Raw genomic sequence first — 19882 nt, forward strand, 5'->3', positions numbered from 1 at the left:
TGTGTAAAAACATTGTGCTCCTTATCTCGATGCCCCTTGGCGGCAATGATGATAAATTCAAATAGAATTTACTCTCCCCCAGTCTCCATATACATATAAGATGATTAAATTTGGAATAAAATACCTAATCAAATAATGAGAACAAGATTTTTGTTTGTGTTTCTTTTTCAAAAATTGCGCACGTGTTTAAGTTTCAATGCAACATACATATGTAAACATTGTACAAAAATTTCACATAATTTGTAGTTATTTTTGAAATTCAATAGCGAAATAAATGCAAAGTAAAGTATTATTTATTTTTTCAACATGATTGGTGAAACGGAAAAAAAACATTGATTAATCCTTTTTTTCTGGAAGAATATTCGCTTGATAAACATTTTAATATTTAGCTATCATTTGTTTATTTTAAGACTTTAAAATTTCATGACGATATAAAGTCTCTAGAAAATAAATCCATGTTTTTAAGACAGATTACACTGTAAACGTGCGTTCTAACGTTCTCAAAACCTTTTTTGTCTACCATATTTTCGAATCGAATATCAATGGTGTACCACAAAGTTCCATACTGGGTCCTCTCTTGTTTTCTGCTTATGTAAATGAACTTCCATCTTCATTAGTTAATTGCAGCTCTAACTTGTGTGCTGATGATGTTCAGCTGTCAACTTGGCCTTATCGAACATGAAGCTTTCTGCGTCAATGAGAACCTGAAGAGAGTGGCAAATTGGTAAAAAATCCAAATGTCTTTTAATTAATAATAGAAAATCTCTTGACCTTTCTTATTTTCTAACGATTGTTCTAAGCAATGCTCCAATCAAATATGTGGTTACCGCAAAGAATTTTGGTGTACATTTTGATCGTCTTTTGACTTGGTATGAGCATATACTCGTAAATGGACTCCTTGGAAAGGTTTATAGAGTACTTACATTAAAAACGCGTTTGCTTCTTTTTAAAACCTTGGTAATTCCTATTTTGGTTTATAGTTGTGAAATCTATTGTAACTGCAGTTTCACGAGCAGGTGAAAACTTAATGTAGCTTTCACCTCAATCGTTAGTTATATTTTTGGATAACGTAGATATGATAGGATACCTGATTTAGCCTCGCGCTTACAAGACATGCCTTTCGAAAAATATATAGAACTTCGTAGTTTGATTTTGCTTTACAACATACTTATCGCGCACCGACTACAATATTGTTTTGACAGAGTAAGAAGGGTGACCACTAACATCGGAACGTCAATTTTTTTTATAAATTCGGTTAAGCTTTGGAACACTTTAGCTCGTAGTATAAAACAAAATTTGAACGCAACAAGCATAAAAAGGTTGCTTAGATCCCACTTCTCAATTTGAACAGTTTTCATATTCATTGAATTTTTGTATCTTATGATAGTTTTAATAATTAAAGTATTTTTTTGTATTATCTTGGCTCAGCCTTTTTGTAAAATAAGCTTATATACATACTTCATAAGATTTTAAATCTTGCTGTTGTTTAAAAATTACGATACTTAAATAAAAAAAAATATCTTCAGAACAAATAAAAGTTTTTGATCGAACAGAATGTGAATTTTTCTGAGAAAAAGAAATTGTTTTTGGATTTCACCGACTCTAGGATTTAGTGATTTATATATGTATTAATACTGATTTCCAGAGTTTAAATGAATCCTGATTTATTTAAAAATTCGCAATTCGGATCTCATTCATCTAACTTTTGATATAACTTAAACTTAGTAGTGTGAACAGAGCTCAATCGCAATGAAGTGATGGAAACTTAAGATGTGGATAAATGGACACCTGGGGTTTTCAATCTGGTAATACTTTTTCGGGGCGGGTTTTTTTGACAGCTGTCACTTGATTTATGCTCTGTTTGCTTTGCCATTTTATAATGAATAGACTAATCCTCAATCCGTAGAACTGTCATGCCAGAGGTCTTATGTTTAATCCCTGCCTGTAAAATCTTAGTTTTTTTCACGGGTTCTCAAATAAGCCGGTCAGATTTGGCGTAACTGTAGGTCCCCTCCATCCTCGTACACAGTAATCGTTAAGAGTTATAAGTCATTAGGTTCTACTTCTCAATGAACTCTTGCCTCACCAAAATTGTGTATTACACTATTATCTACACCGAGACTATTCACGTGTTGGAAGTTAAAGCTGCAAAAAGTGGTTGAAAATTGGAGGTGTCTGTTGGAATTTATTCGACCTAGCTGATTTGATTGCTTGAAATTATTAGGTGTTAATTCTTGGCAATAAAATTTAAATATATGTTTTAATTTCGTTTTGAAAACCACACGTCTAAAAAGAACCCTTTATAAAAAAGTGTGACGCCATATCAAATTTATATGAATTTTAAAAAAATTCAACAAAAATTTTGCAAAAAAAAAATTGAGGTAACATTTTTGGAAATATCGAATTAATAAATAAAATAAGTTTTATCTTCGGTAAAATTAATAAATATTTAATTGATTTTAAATTATTTATTTAAGATGTCACCGGTTCCTGGATTTGGGATTTGAAAGATTAAAAAAAAACTTTAAATCATTAATTTTTAGTGAATTTAACCTGGATTCACTAAATAAATGTGCACAGACCTTAATTGCAACTAACGAATAAAACATCTTGCACATGAGCTACAAACTCCCTCCTGCGAACTGGGGATTTTCCCATATTTTGACTTTTCATGAGCTTTATTTCTATTTGATAACAGCGACGAATTGTCAATTTATAACTACCCTTCTCAACAAACAAAACAAGCGTGGTCAGTGGTATAATTTTTAGGTTAAGTTAAGCGCGAACAATTTATCCGTTGCAGTGTGGATAGTATGTGGAACGCGAATAGGGTTTGACAGTTCGAAGCAACCACACTGCAATTCGTTACTACCAAATTGTTTTAACAAAATTTTCTTGTTTTAGAGAACAGAATGCAAATTTTATTATTCTAACTTAATAATTATTTTCTTATAATTTAAATATGTTTTTGTTTGAAATTGGCTTTTTGAAATTTGTAAAATCACGTTTGTTCGTCCATTCGTTCATTCGTTGTTCACTCTCATGTGCAAGGCCCTTAAGTTTAAAAACAGTGTTTTTCTCTTAGAAGGAAAAGTCGTGTACTTAATGTACCTTGAAAAGTGTTCATTAATGAAGTTCTTAACTTGAAATCGGATTTTAAGACAGACCGTCACGTTTTTGAATATTCTCCATCCCGGAAATGGGAGTTTATTTAAATATAAGGAAATTGTCAATATCCGTCACATAATTATGTACACATATTCGAAAATATTTTTAAATGATAGATTAACCTTCACAGTCAATTATATTTACAGGAATTGACTTTTCGTGTTAAGGTTAAATAGGAGTTTTAAAAATTCCAAAAATATTTCTCAAAAAGGATGCAACTACTTTTGCCAAGCCAAAAATTACTCATTACTTTTTTTCAAGCAATCAAAAAAGTTCAAATGTTTGTTTTAGGTAATTTTCCTTTTTTACATTTTCCTTGAAAATTGTAATTCAAGTTCATTATTGACGTCAATAAACAAACAAATTCAAATAAATTACGATTTTATTATCTGCACAATAATTATTTTCTCAAATCGACTCAACAGAAAAAACTTGGTCCTGCTAATGATAACTTACGAATAGGCATATAATATCTACACGGGGGTGTATCACATCACAATTAAACTAAATGACCTCATTTTCAAAACAAAACTTCTGCACGTTTTTCATTTAATTTCCTTTAATTTAATCCGCCATTGTTATCCGGATAAACTCTGATAAATTAATCGCCATATTAATAAGTTTAGTTCCTACAACTCAAACTCATATCCGGTCGGTGGATGGCAGTGGCGGCGCTCGTCTAATGTCCAAAAACTGTCTGTAATACAGTTTAATCGATAAAATTATAACATCAATGTTATAGACGAAAACTAATTAACCATGGGAACTATTTTCGTCGTTCGTTGTATAGGAAAAGACTCATTTATAGGTCTTTCAGCAAATATTAAGGTATAGAGAGGTGCGTAAGGTATATTAATTAATTTAACTTTGTTCATTTTTCTTAAGTGATGGAACTATTGTGGATTGAACCATAAAGATGAGTCTACATCTGGGATCTGGGATGTGTTGCTTGTTTACCTTGCGTAGTCATCATCAACAACAACAACAAGACCGAAACTAACCTGTTGGAAAAATGAGGCAATGAATTTTATTATACTACTCGTCTTGATGATTATGTCCTTTTTTGGAAATAAGTTGGTTTTGTTTATTTTGGAAAATTTATTTTGGTCATGATGCTAATGACCGGCCTAAATTAATTTCACTCTTGTCCTTTTGGTATCTGTTTACCAAGCGAGAAGCAAATAAGGGTGAACGAAGAACACTCATACTGAATATGAGTCATAATTATTGTTGTAGATAAGACTTCGGGATTTTCGGTTTAATTTTGTTAAATACGAGAACCTAGTTCTTAATTTTCATTACTTTTGAAATTTTGTCTGTTTGTATTTATAAAGAAAAATAACAAAATTTTTGTAAAATAAAATTAAATTTTATTTGTCTATTGGGCACGTGTTTATTTATATTTAAGACTTAACTGGAACTCTGAAATATTACAATTAATTTTATGACTTAAACAGTATTTTCTCTAAGGACTGTTTGGATATAAATGTTATTTCTGTCACATACAGCTATGGTAAAAATATTAGCAACATTTGATACTTTTCAGTTTAATTTATTTATCACTTAAGTAAGGCCAAACTGCATGAAAAACTTATACAAGGTGTTTTTCAGAGGTACAGAACGTTTACTTTCAAATGATTTATTTTTAGGTACGTTGGAATTTCAACTTAAAAAGACTGCCACTTGAATAACGTTTTCAAATTTGGTAATTACTTTTGAAAATCTTGGTATCAACAAAAACTGATTGTTTGACGATTTTATTAGTTGATGAGATAATTGGACCGTACTTATTTAAAAACGTTAGAGTCAATCCTGACTGCTATAGAGCCATAATTAATTACTGACTTTTTTGTTTATCAATTAAACAACCACAATGTACAACAACTGTAGATTCAGCAAGACTGTTGGAAATGCCACTGCTCGTGCCACAATTGATTTATTGAAAGAAACGTTTAGCATCGTTTCAAGTTACGGATCGGTAAGTTGACCTCTAAGATCGTGCGATTCAACGCCGCTGGAGTATTTTCTGTGGGAATATGTGAAATCGTTAGTCAAACAATTGACCACTTGGGTGACAACATTCTGAGTCAGCCATGGCGGTCAAATGATAGAAGTCATATTAAAATAATAATGCCAAAATATTACCTTTCCAATAAAGTAAATTTTTAAATTTAAAAAAATATCATTTTTGTATTCTCTTCATAAATTCTAAGCCTCTGAAAAGCACCCTAAATAATCTAAATACATATCAACAATAAAATAAAACTAATAGTGCAATCGGTCCGATATGCCAAGTTAAAAATGTTGACATTTCTTGACGTTTCAAGGTCTCATAAATCTGTATAAAAGGTTTTAACAGACATTTCTGTCTGTACGTATTTATGTTCGAACGTTTGCGATATCTTTTTTCGTCGACCATATCTCAAAAACCGTCAGAGATATCAACTTCAAATACATTTTATGATACAGATAATAACATCAAAAGATGCAGAAATTGCTTTCAAACAAAAAATTAATAGATTTTGTATTTACTATAGCAATTTAAAAAAAGAAACAAATTTGGCTAACCTCAAAAATCTCTAGAACCGATAACGTTAGTGCCTTCAGAACTAAATTTGTATGAATTTGAAAAAAAAAATCGAGTCACGCTTTTTTATAAGAAAAAAAAAGAGGCTGCAATGCGACCCACACTGATAACTTCCCATCCCGTCTGTCGATTTGTCTTGCTTAAAAGTTTGTCTATATGTACTCGTATCAATTTTTACTAAATTTGCGTACTATTTTTTGTAGATTTTATATTTTATAAAAAAACGGACTGTTGGATTTTTATATAAAAATGACTGAATATCGAAAACAATATTTTCTGTGAAATAAAAAAAGTTTGAAGACATTATTTTTAATTTTTGAAAAGCTATTTAAGTCGTAAGTAAATTTTTACCAAGTTTTAGTATTTTTTTTTTTAGTTTTGTTTTTGATTTGATTTTTTTCAAAATTTAATCGACTGTTGAAAACAATATTTCTTATAAAAGAAATTAGTTTGAAGCCAATAATTCAAATTTTTGAAAAGATATTTGAGTCGAAAATCAACTTTTACCAACTTTTATTAATTTTATTTTTTAGGGTTTTATTTTTTGTACAAAAACTGTCGATTCGATTTTTTTCAAAATTTTACTGAATATTAACAACAATATTTTTCGAAAGATAAAAGTAGTTTAAAGCCAAAATCTACAATTTTTGAAAAGATACTTGAGTCGAAAATAAATTTTTACCAACTATTATACATTTTCTTTTTAGGTTTTTTATTCTTTGTAAAAAAAATGTCAATTCGATTTTTTTCAAACTTTAACTGAATGTTGACAACAAGATTTTTTGAAAGATAAAAGTAAATTAAAGCCAATATCTCAAAGTTTTGAAAAGATATTTGAGTCGAAAATCAATTTTTACCAACTTTTTTACATTTTTTTTTATTTCAATTCGATTTTTCTCAACATTTTTCAAAATGTTGAAAACAATATTTCTTATAAGATAAAATAAGCTTGAAGCCTAAATTTCAAGTTTTTGAAAAGATATTTGAATCGATATTCAATTTTTACGAACTTTGAGTAATGTTATGTTTTTAGATTTTTATTTTTTATAAAAACAAACTGTCAATTAGATTTTTCTCAAAATTTTATCAGATGTCAAAAGCATTATTCTTCGTTGCACAAAATTGTTTTAGAGATGAAATCAAATTTCAGTCGCAAAATTTTTGAGGTGACAGATTTTTTTTTCAGTTTTATTGATTTATAAAAACCGTTATATTGATTTTTTTTCAAAAATATACCTGTTTGTATCACGTTACAATATATTATATTAAATTTATTTCAAGTCTCTAGCGTTTTTGGTTCGTAAGATATTTAGGGTTAACCAAAATGTTCACCTTTTTTTCAAACTGCTATGGTAAAAAAACCACAAACGCAATTTTCTTGAGATCCCTTTCTGCATCTTTCTGCCTTATTATCTGTATAGCAAAATTTATTTGAAGTTGATATCTGTTCTGGTTCTTGAGCTATCAAAAAAATCAAATGGGGTGGCAAACAGTCTGTTGTGAACCAGGGCCTAGTGACTTACAACTCTCAACCATTCCTGTGTGCGAGTACTGTTGTCAGGAATGGAAGGGACCTACAATTTAAGGCCGAATCCGAACGGCTAATTTGAGAAAGCACTTTTTCATGACAAGAACTACTCTTGAAGGATTTGTCAATTCCTCGCAAGAGGCAGTACCCACGAAAATTATTTTTTTAAAGTAAGGTGGCACAGGCAGGAATTGAACCCAAGACCTCTAGCATGACAGTCCAACGCACTAACCATCATGCTAGGGGTACTGGCGGTTCTTGAGCTATGGAGGACGAAAAAAACGTAGCGAACGTACGTACACACGCACGCACAGACATCTTTCTAAAAATATTTTATTTCGACTTTAGGGACCTTGAAACGTCGAGAAATGTCAAAACTTTCAATTTGACAAATCGGACCCCTTACCATAACTTCCTATGGAAAGTTAAAAACTGTATGGGGGCCACTGTTTGTTTTGATCTTAAAAAAAAAAAAAAAATAAAGATTAAGGCAGTTTATAAAACCAGAAAGCAGACGATAGACGAAGAAGATGTCAGATATTTTCCTACATTTGTCCAGAGCTTTGAGGCTAATTAATAAAAGGCAGTCTTGATTTGGAGAAATAGTTGAATAATTTCATCAAAGGGAATATGTAGTTTGGTTATGGAGAAAGTATTGACGGTGTGAAGATCACATTTATTTATATTTCTTTGTTCAAATGGTAAAGGTTCATAATTCTATTTTTATATTATTTCAGAAAGTGGGTTTTTAACATGCAATCTTTGTTTAAACAAAAATAACAAGGATATAAAAATACAGTTTTTAGTTATTTTGCCATTTTTATATACAATTATATAAATATGTAGCAAAATTAAATTTGTATTAGTGAAGTATTTAATACATTTCTTAACGTTTGTTTAGATTGAGTGCTTTTTTATTTACTAAGTATCCTAAGATATTCTTAAGTCCGTTACTTTGTTTTTATTTTGATTCTTTTTATTATTTATTACAATCTTATAAAACACCTCAAGTCAACATAAGAAATGTAAATGCAAGAAAAATTTTATATTAAAATATCTTATTTTGACATAAGCGATTTTACTTTCTAGACTAATATCAAAGATAAACACAACTTAAGATATTTTACCAAAATCAAATCTCCCTGTTATCTGATAACTAAAAAAAGAGGCTGGAATGTGACCCACACTGATAACTTCCCATCCTGTCTGTCAATTTGTCTCGTTTAAAAGTTTGTAGGTTTTCGTGTTTTGTTAAAAAAGTTCTCAGTTGAATTATTCTTAAAAATTTACAAAATTCCAATAATATTTTGCATATAATGAAATAATTTGATTTTGAATTATTTTTTTGTTAACGGGATTTTTAGTCGTAAACCAATTTTAGTAGCATTTATTAAAACAATTATTTCTTATATATCCAAATAAAAATTGGATGAATGGAATTAATTTGAAGTCAATATCTTCTATTGTTCACGAGATATTGAAAACCGAACATGAGTTTTTACCAATTTTACCTTCTATTTTTTGTAGATTTTAATTTTTTATTAAAAAAACTGACGGTTTAATTTTTTATAAAAAATGTACCAAACGTCGAAAATAATATTTTCTGTGAGATAAAATAAGCTTTAAGCCAATATTTTTAATTTTTGAAGAGATTTGAGTCGAAAGTAAATTTTTACTAAGTTTTAGTATTTTTTTTTTAAGTTTTTATTTTTTGCAAAAAAAACTATCAATTCATTTTTTTTCAAAATTTTACTGAATGTTGATAAAAATATATTTTGATATTTAAAATAAGTTAAAGGCCAATATCGCAAAGTTTTGAAAAGACATTTGAGTCGAAAATAAATTTTTAGGTTTTTACTTTTTGTTAGAAAAAACTGTAGCTTCGATTTTTCTCACAATTTTATTGAATATTGAAAATAATAGTTCTTATAAGATAAAATAAGATGGAAGCCATAATCTCAAATTTTTGAAAAGATATTTTTATCGACTTTGAGTAATGTTTTTATTTTTTATAAAAAAAACTATCAATTCGATTTTTCAAAAAATTTTGCAAAATGTTAAAAACATAATTTTTTGTTGCAAGAATTGCATTGTTATGTGGATTTTTTTCCAAAAATATATTTGTTTGTTATCACGTTACAATATATAATATAAAATTTAATTCAAAGCGTTATTGGTTCGTGAGATATTTAGTGTTAACCAAAATGTTCATCTTTTTTTTTTAAACTGCTATGGTAAAATAAACCACTCACTCAATTTTCTTGAGAGCCCTTTCTGCTTTATTATATGTATAAAAAATGTGCTTGAAGTCGATATCTCTTCTGGTTCTTGAGCTATGGACGAAAAAATGTCACGAACGTACTAGGGACCTTAAAACGTCGAGAAATATCAAAATTTTCAATTCGAAAAAACGGACCCATTTATTATATATATATATTATATTAATAAATTGATACATAAGTGTTATCATCCCTTATTTAATTTGTTAAGCCTTTTGCAAAAGGTCATAACTTTTTTTGTTTTAAAAGATTTATAAACGAGGATATGTATAGTTTGTAGAGAATGTTTACAAAAAAAGAATAAACAGGTAAAAGCAATTAAGTCGACTTAAGAGCATTTACCTCTTGAGCACAGATTTAAGTCTAATCAATTTTTTTCACACCAGACTGAGAAACTGTCGAGATCTAGTTGGATAAGGTAAGAATCATGCATTGACATAATGGACTTTCAAAAAAAGGACCCAGAAATCTTGACAACCAATATTATTTTTTAAGAATCACAAATTAATTAACATTACACAAATATTTAAAATTAAATAGTCACACATTATAGATTAATTGTTCTTATTACTTTCGAACATACATCAGAATTTGTATCGATTCTTTTGCTCCATTTTTAACTACCAACACAGCCACAGACTCTCACGTTTCGTAATGGTTCCATTGAGCTTAGGAGGAAGCCTCAAGATTCATGTGGTATCAAAAATGGCCTTTAAACTGGACTCAGTGTGTCCGTTTCCATCTTGGACAGCCATTTTAACCTAACCTTACTACCGGCACAATTTTTGTTTCTTCTTGAACTACAGCTTGTATATTCAAAAGTTTATTACGCTTTAAGATTATTAACACCAATTCAAAATGCTGTCCGAAATCAGAAAATTCCTACAAGGATACAACGTTTAAAGAAATAAATGTACGCAACAATGAATTTTTTAAATTTAAATTTAAAATGTTCCACATACGCCACCGCACCCACAAAAAGTATTGTGTGTTAATTCAACAGCATCTATCGATATTAATTTTAATAGGCAAAGACAAAAGGGTGACAGTTTTCTATTTCACTTCATTATGACTAACACAATTTCCAAAGGACTTATTTTTGAGACTTTATTTTTAGATTATTGCTTAAACTTCTAAATATATACATCCATAGTCGTAATTTCAAACTAAACACTGATTTTCAAATTGATTTTGAGGATTTATTTTCTAAATGATTATATTTTCAGTGCAATAAATAGAAAATTAACAACAGATAAACTATTGTTTTCTTTTCTGCATGAAAATTCTCAAAACAACTTAAATTTGACACATGTTCGAATACTCATATTCATTCAAAAGTTTATGTTAAATTAAACATAAACAAAAACACCAGTTGGTCAAATAAAGCTTTCAGTTAAGACAATTTCAAAATATTGTCTATGTCTGCTAAATGAACCTAATAAAATACAAAAAAACAAGATTGTTGCAACCACAATAAATGGAAACAATAAATTTACATCCGCATTCATTTCCTGCATCCTGACCTTAACCTACTCAATGTCAGCAGCCATCAGGTTTTTGTTTTCTTAAAATTTTGATTGGATCAGCACGTATTCCCATCAATCGATATACTAACGTTACGACAAAAGTCTTAAGGACATAGGGGTGCGATTAAAATAGACACGATAAAAAATCGTAAAATATACTTACAAGGGCCATAAATTGCTATTAATATCGCCATTATCGATGAAACATTAAGGTCCTGAAGTCTTCATTAATAAAAATATCTATGTATGTACTGTATTCCTCTCTCTATACAATGTCCTTAGGATCTTTATTTTCTCATTTATTATTTTTATTTTTTATTCTTCAAAATGTAAACACTAAACACACATAATATACAACATTTATGTTTTACTGGCAATTAATCACTATAGGTAGATTGGTATATATATTTTACATCATTTGTGTACAAACGTAAACAACACACAGGCCGGCCAACCTCTTTTGTGGGAGGCTTTCATTTAAATTGCACTTCCGGTCGAGTACCCTCGCACAGGATATCCTCTTTTAAAATCAACAGTTTTGATCTACTGAAAACAAACATACCTACGAAAAAACACAAAAATATTCATAGGTATTCTCTGTTACGAGTTTACTGAACACAAATTCCCGAGGGTATTTGTGTTTGCGCGCTTATAAGTCGTAAGTAAACACCACGTCCGATACCGCAAAGTCCCAGAAGCTTACTGAACTAAAAACTTTCTCACTATTACGAATTATCCTTTCGAACTCACGAACTCACGTTAGGAAGTGTTGTTTTGAAATGAAGCCCAATACAAATTTGTAAAGTTTTTCTGAGGACAGCAGTATTAATTTTTGTTCAAGTCTCGACACCGTGAGGTTTTCAGGAAAACTAAAGTTAACGGTTCTCGATTTGGTGGAATTTCTGTTTATATGAAAAACAGAACGTAAATATTAGAACCTTTTATCGTAGAAAAGCTTTTTGTTGCTGTCAAACTTGGGGAAAGCTTTGCAACATGTTCGAAGCGCAATGCCGGCATTTATTTTGCTTTAAGGGATTTTATTTTTATTTTGTTGTTGTTATAAATTTATGGATGCTGTACAACAACACAGTTGTGTTTTTTAATGGTTATGCGGATGTTGGGGATTTCATTGAATGTGTGATAAAATGAGGCATAAACTTAAAAAATTTGTTGCATCACTTTAAAGATGACTGTTTTTATTGAGTGCAGTGTTTTAAAAAGTGTTCAGTTTTTTTGAGTGAGTTAGTTGAAAGAATGTTAAGTCATATTGATAGCATCGATTAAAAATGTAGAACAGAATAAGTAACAAAATGCACTCTATTACGCAATTATAATAAAGGGTGATTTGAGGTTAGGATTTTCATGCATTAGTATTTGACAGATCACGCGGGATTTCAGACATGGTGTCAAAGAGAAAGATGCTCAGTATGCTTTGACATTTCATCATGAATAGACTTACTAACGAGCAACGCTTGCAAATCATTGAATTTTATTACCAAAATCAGTGTTCGGTTCGAAATGTGTTTCGCGCTTTACGTCCGATTTATGGTCTACATAATCGACCAAGTGAGCAAACAATTAATGCGATTGTGACCAAGTTTCGCACTCAGTTTACTTTATTGGACAATAAACCAACCACACGAATGCGTACAGTGCGTACAGAAGAGAATATTGCGTCTGTTTCTGAGAGTGTTGCTGAAGACCGTGAAACGCGCTTCGTCGCCGTTCGCAGCAATTGGGTTTGTGTTATTCGACCACATGGAAGATTTTACGCAAAGATCTTGGTGTAAAACCGTATAAAATACAGCTCGTACAAGAACTGAAGCCGAAAGATCTGCCACAACGTCGAATTTTCAGTGAATGGGCCCTAGAAAAGTTGGCAGAAAATCCGCTTTTTTATCGACAAATTTTGTTCAGCGATGAGGCTCATTTCTGGTTGAATGGCTACGGAAATAAGCAAAATTGCCGCATTTGGAGTGAAGAGCAACCAGAAGCCGTTCAAGAACTGCCCATGAATCCCGAAAAATGCACTGTTTGGTGTGGTTTGTACGCTGGTGGAATCATTGGACCGTATTTTTTCAAAGATGCTGTTGGACGCAACGTTACGGTGAATGGCGATGGCTATCGTTCAATGCTAACAAACTTTTTGTTGCCAATAATGGAAGAACTAAACTTGGTTGACATGTGGTTTCAACAAGATGGCGCTACATGCCACACAGCTCGCGATTCTATGGCCATTTTGAGGGAAAACTTCGGAGAACAATTCATCTCAAGGAATGGACCGGTAAGTTGGCCACCAAGATCATGCGATTTGACGCCTTTAGACTATTTTTTGTGGGGCTACGTCAAGTCTAAAGTCTACACAAATAAGCCAGCAACTATTCCAGCTTTGGAAGATAACATTTCCGAAGAAATTCGGGCTATTCCGGCCGAAATGCTCGAAAAAGTTACCCAAAATTGGACTTTCCGAATGGACCACCTAAGACGCAGCCGCGCTCAACATTTAAATAAAATTATCTTCAAAAAGTAAATGTCATGGACCAATCTAACGTTTCAAATAAAGAATCGATGAGATTTTGCAAATTTTATGCGTTTTTTTTTTTTTTTTAAGTTCTCAAGCTCTTAAAAAATCACCGTTTACTATTTGCTGTTATAAGAGGAGTTTTAAGACAGAATAAATAAGACTCTCCATCAAAATTTAGCGTCTCGTCGGTCGTCCTAATTTTTTCGAAGCGAATAACTAATTGTCGTAGACTATTAATATTTTAAAATAAGTATTTTAAATAATTTTACCAGCGTTTGAGAGGGTTAATTAAGTATATTCTGACATAACTTATAAACTTTCAAGTTGTATTCGATTTAAACTTATTTAAATAAAAATTACGGGTTCTTAAAACAAAAAGATGTGAGGATTTTTGCTTCAAATTTAAAACATTGTACTTTTATTCAAATTTTATTTAGATTCATTTATAAGGATTTTTTCCAGCACTTACAAATTTAGTTTTTTTTTTACTTTTTATTGGAAATTATTGTAATCTTCATATTTTTTTTAAATTACAAATGTTGACACTTTTAGACATTTCAAAAATCTAGAGCCGAAAACCATGTCAAATGTTACTAAAAGAAAATACAAAAGCTTGTGAGCAATTTTGAAAACAAAATAACGGTTCTATTGGGAGTACCCTTCTGGAGCAATACAAAAATATATTTTCTACATTCAAAATATCCAAGTTAAGAAAAAAAGTGTTAGGGAAATTTAATGAAATTCTATATCCGTTCTTATGAAAAATTGTACTCTTGATTTTTTACCAAAAATATTGTTATTTTTTTGTTTCCAAGTTTGAACTTAATAGACCCAATGGCTTAGGCTGTAAGGGTGAGAGCAGACTGACTATCTTCGAAAGACAATTGCATTCAAATCTTTGAAGACAAACTTATTTTGAACGTATATTTTTAAATCTTGACATACATATAAATTGAGCAGAAGAAGAAATTATATGCCTGTTTTGTGGATTTTGAAGCAGTCTTTGACAAGATAAATACGAATTGCCTTGATGTACAAATTGTCATCCCTGGGAATTTTACGTAAATTCTAGTGTTTTATTTCAACTTTCTTTATTGCTCATCTACTGCATCAGTGTGGGACGGCACTAAATTATTTGAATGGTTTGAAAAAACATCAGGTGTCCCCCAAGGGTGTATATTAAGCCCGATAATATTCGCCTTGTTTACTGATGACGTTTGTGTATACTTCCGGGTGGAATACTCTTTGCCGGTATGCAAATCAAAGTTTTGCTCTAAGCTGACGATATAGTTTGACTTAATATATTTTGTGAATACTGGAGTCTCTGTGTCAATTCTAACAAGACAAAAATAATGATGTTTCAACTGCTTCAGAGAAGAATACTCGCAGAAGAAAACTGGTCCCTAAACAATGCACCTATTGAGGTCGTTCATTATTTCAAATATTTTGGATTTTTGCTGTCTAACAATCTTATGTTTCGAAACACATGAAAGAAAAAAGCAACGAAGCCAAAGTAGCTCTAAACTTGATGTGGCATAAGTTTAACAATAACCAAAAAATCGATCTTAAATCCAAATATTATGTTTTTCAAGCAACTATGAACTTCTGCATGTGCTACGGTACCCAAGTTTGTGGATATTTACAACTGGAGGAGTTTGAAGCCATGCAAATATATTTCTTCAAACGCTTGTTCAGATTGACTTCTTCAACGCTCAATTATGCTATATATGTAGAGTCTGGCATAACACCTCTTTACATTACAAACCTTAAAACCAACTCAGACTACGTATTGAAAGTTATGAGGAGGGATGAAAGAAGCCTTCACAAATCCATTATGACAAGGCTTATGCAAACAAATGCCTCCCCGTTTAAGGAATGGAACCAGATAGCTTCTTCAAATGGCAGTAATATAATCTATTTGGAGTCCAATTTAAATCAATGGCACACCATATTCAATGACCTGATCGCCAGAAGTGATAAATATATTCTTCAGTGAACATTTTTCAAGAGCCTCAACAACTTTATCAACAAATGTGTATAAACCTCAACCACCAAATAACATCACAGGCTAATTATTTCAGTAACGAGTTTTCTTCTGAGGCTATTAGTTACATATTTAGAGCCTGAGTCAAAATAATGAATCTTAAATCTATGCATGCCGCATCGAACTGATTTTCCACAAATCTGTAGCCTTTGTGACGGCGGAGAACCAGAAGACATCACACACTTCTTTGCACCGTGTCTTCTACTCCAAGAGGTTTGACGGCTGTATTTCGAACTAAGTTTTCCTTTCCCAACTCGGGTCTATGAAATCCTTAATGGAGATTTTAAATGGTCAACTGTCTATGGATACTGAAATCATGCTCTAAATTACGGCAATAGTTCTCCATAACTGCTAGAACACAATGCAAAAATCGGAGCCGCAGCCGAAACCGGAATCGTAATAGCTGTCACAGCTTGTCGTACGTTAACAGAAAGTACGCACACAATAGGCGTGTACCATCCACTGTCAATGTCAGATTGACGGAGGCAGAATCGTTTTGTGGAACAAGAATCTCCGTACAAACATAAGCTGTCAAAAACATATGTTGTCAATTGTAGTTTTTCATTATTGGTAATAAAATAAAAACTTAAGATACAATTAAGGCAAAATCAATAAAAGGAACAGTAAGTATATTGACCATGACCAGACATTTCAGGTTCTTAGCTTTTCAGGTAATTATGTAGCTTAATTTATAGCTTTTTTTATAATATATCTTATTTTTAATTTTTTTGTAAGATTTGGCGATGTAAATCGTTTCGATCTTCTTCGATCTTGATTTCCCGCTCCCTCAATTTAAGAAATACATATATCGAGATTTTTGTTTTGCCAGCTTCAATTTTTCCTCTTGTAAAGCAATTTTTTTCTCATCTCTTACTGCAGCTTTCTTTAAAATTTGAATGCGTTCTTCCTCCAGCCGATGTAGTCTTACGGGGTCTTAAATAGACAGAAAAAAGTATTAGATAGATAGTTAGTTAAAAAAAAAACATTTGCTTTTCGGTAGTTCTAGTTATACTTACCAGTTCTCAATACATCTATACTTTCGGCTGTATCGATCAAAAGATATTGCACCCCGTCGACCTCAAAAATTTGCTGAACTTCTTCACTCATGTTAATTAATTTATAAAAATGTTTAAATTTTATTTTTTTTCTTAAAAAATATTTAAATTACGCGCCACACCAGACAAATGACAACTGAACAGCTGTTTTGGGTGAGCAAGCAAATTGAGAAATGAATCCATGAATTTTTTGTCTCAGAAATCTCCGCTGAGCACTGAGATTTTTTGTCTCACTTAAAAAAAAGTTGAGCGCTCGGAGCGCTCAGTTGATGGTACACGCCTAATGCGTCGTACGACTTTTTGACGTTTGATATAGATTTAGTTGTATTTTGAAATTATTAATTTGATCCTTATCATTTGGTTTGAGTTTCGCTGAGTCTTAAAATTATTTAATAAAATGGATTTTTGAAATGTCGTAGACACAGGTTTTTTAAAGATGGCTCTATAGTAGGTGTCTCGCTGCCTTCTCCACTTTTTTTTAATGAATTCCACTAAAAAACAAAACAACGCACTTGGCATATTCAACTGTTGGGCAATTGCTTCCCATTCCTTTGCTTTGATTTTATTGTTTTTGTAGTGTATGTTTTCCAAATTCCAAAGGACGTCCCTTTCACTGACCGCTTGTATAATTTTTTCCGATTCATCCATTTTGTATTCTTTAATTTAACCTTTATTTGATTTAATTTAACTGTTTATTTGATTTAATTTAACTTTTTTATTTATTCAAACAAACAACGAAATCAATTTGATAGACGTCAAAAGTGTCGTACGTCAAAGTTAAAAGTTGGTCAACTCTTACGACTTCAGCTGCGGCTCCGATTACAGATTACAGTCCCGTCGCGTTGTGTTCGTGCCAATGGCGGATCCAAGGGGGGTACAACTCAAAACAACTCAAATTTTAATTTTAACTCAATTTAGAATTTGAGAAAACTTTAGTCATGCTTTAAATTATTTCATAAAAATTGTTTCTAAGAAAAAGAACAAATATTCCGGTTCTTAAGAAGAAACCTTGAATAAGAGATCATCAATTTTATATCAAGTTGCCTTTGAATTCCTTAAACTAGACTTCAATTTTATTATTACATTTTTTTGACACACAGAAATAGTGATTATTGAAGTGATTTTTGCTGCGACATACATATAAGAACTATAAAGCAAGTCTTGCATTAGTAAACAATTTCAAAGATTTTAAAATGTTAATTAAATCTACTTTGAAGTGAATTTTTCTTTGGATGCTCTAGAACTAAGATTCAAACACGAATTGTAATAATACAAATATCCCAAAAAATCAAGTGACACTTTTGTTTAATTAATGGCTAAGTGAAAAACATAATAAAAGTTTCATATCTATTGATATAAAAGCTTTGAAACGTGTAATTTGTGAGTACTACAAAACTTTTCTTCCCAACTTATTTGTTTACTTACCTTACTTTTTTAATCTAATTTTTTTAGAGAATTTATGTACTTAAATGCAACTATTTTCTTGAATTCAAGAATCAAACCTGTTTGTCTCTACAATTTTTAAGTTTTGTTGACGCCTTTATAAGATCAAAATACGAGTAAGCAGATTGGTAACGATAGTAATAAGAGACTCCCGGAGATTGATTGCGAAAAAAGTACATCAAAAAAAGCCTGACATTTTTACAGATCAGATCCTCTTTCATTTTCTGGATTTTTAAATGTTGCAGCGTTCTTTGCATTAAAAGAAATGAAAACAAGAAAAGTGCGGTTTGTTTTTGAAAAAAAGCAACGTTTCAAAACAATTTCCTACATTTCTGCGCGAAATGCACCAAAAACCCTCTAAACTATTGTATTTAAAATTTTTCTTAAATATGGCATATTTAGAAAACTGTTGGAATCTTGGAATGCTTTCATATGAGTCATCCAAATTAAATAGTAAGACCACACCTTGCTGGACAACAGTGTTCTAAATAATTTGATAACTAAAGTGGGCATTTTAGCAATTATTAAATTTATTAGGATCCTTTACAAAACATTAAAGAACATTTTTAAGCGGTGAGTAAAAACTCATCTAAGTGTGTGACCAATGATGAAAAGTCTGGATCCGCCCTTGGTTCGTGCATTTGCATTTGCGTACTTTTAATATTTTGACAGGTATTCCGGTTACGATTCCAGCTCCATCACCATTGTGTTTCAGCAGTAGCTCTACAACCAGTTATTGCAATTGAAGGTTCAAACAAAGTTTCCTAATTACTATTTTGTGTTTCAAATCATGAAAAAATTATTATACTAAAAATATTTTTAATTTCAAAATAAAAGTATAGTAGTACCCGTGGCATGATGGTTAGTGCGTTGGACTGTCATGCCAGAGGTCTTGGGTTCGATCTCTGCCTATGGCATCTAAAGTCTTTTCACGGGTACTGCCTCTTGCGAGGAATTGACAAATTCTCCGAGAGTAACTCTTGTCATGAAAAAGTGCTTTCTCGAATTAGCCGTTCGGAATCGGCATATACACTGTAGGTCCCCTCCATTCCTGACAACATTACTCGCACACAGAAATGGTTGAGAGTTGTAAGTCACTAGGCCCTGGTTCTTCATGGACTGTTGCGCCACCAAATTTATTTATTTATTTCAAAATCATCTCAAAATTGTTGAATTTTTTAATTCAAAATCGTCTCAAAATTGTTTTAACAAACTATTATTTCTTTTTGTTTATGTAATTAGTTGAACTTATTATTTGAATTTTAACTTCTTTACATTTAATTTGTGTTTTGTCATGAAATGTCCATCAGGCAGGCGGCAGAAATGTCATGTCCATATTCTTAAAGAAAAATATTTGTTAATAATTTATATCTTAAAATACAGAAACTATCTATCTATCAAGAAACAATATTTTTAAAAACTCATTGTATACAGAAGTATGTTCAAGTGACCAATTCGTTAATTTTATTTAATTAACTTTTTTCTCTAGAAATGTTTGTAATCTTTGCTCTATTTGTCAAATTGAAAATTTTAGACATTTCTAGGTCCTAAGAAAAACAATCCATGGTTTTTAGGAGGATGACTATGTGTACGTTCCGAAAATTTTAGTTGATCATATCTCAAGGACCAGTATACATATCAGGTTCAAAAATAAGTGTTTTACAGAATATAACATCAAAACGTGCAGAAATGACACCTAAAAACCAGTAAGCCTTTCTTACAATTTAA

General features: G+C 31.0%; 1 protein-coding gene across 2 annotated transcripts in view; it reads right to left on the minus strand.

Annotated features, from left to right (window-relative positions):
• The window catches only part of LOC129946747 (adenylyl cyclase 78C), a 162883-nt gene extending 150939 nt beyond the window's left edge, over positions 1-11944 (minus strand). For both annotated transcript variants that reach the window (XM_056057061.1, XM_056057060.1), the window contains exon 1: positions 11252-11944. The gene's annotated coding sequence lies outside the window, so the exon portion shown is untranslated. The remainder of the gene's footprint in view (positions 1-11251) is intronic.
• Positions 11945-19882: the final 7938 nt, after the last annotated feature.

This window comes from Eupeodes corollae, chromosome 2 (assembly GCF_945859685.1).
Source record: "Eupeodes corollae chromosome 2, idEupCoro1.1, whole genome shotgun sequence".
Lineage (NCBI taxonomy): Eukaryota > Metazoa > Arthropoda > Insecta > Diptera > Syrphidae > Eupeodes > Eupeodes corollae.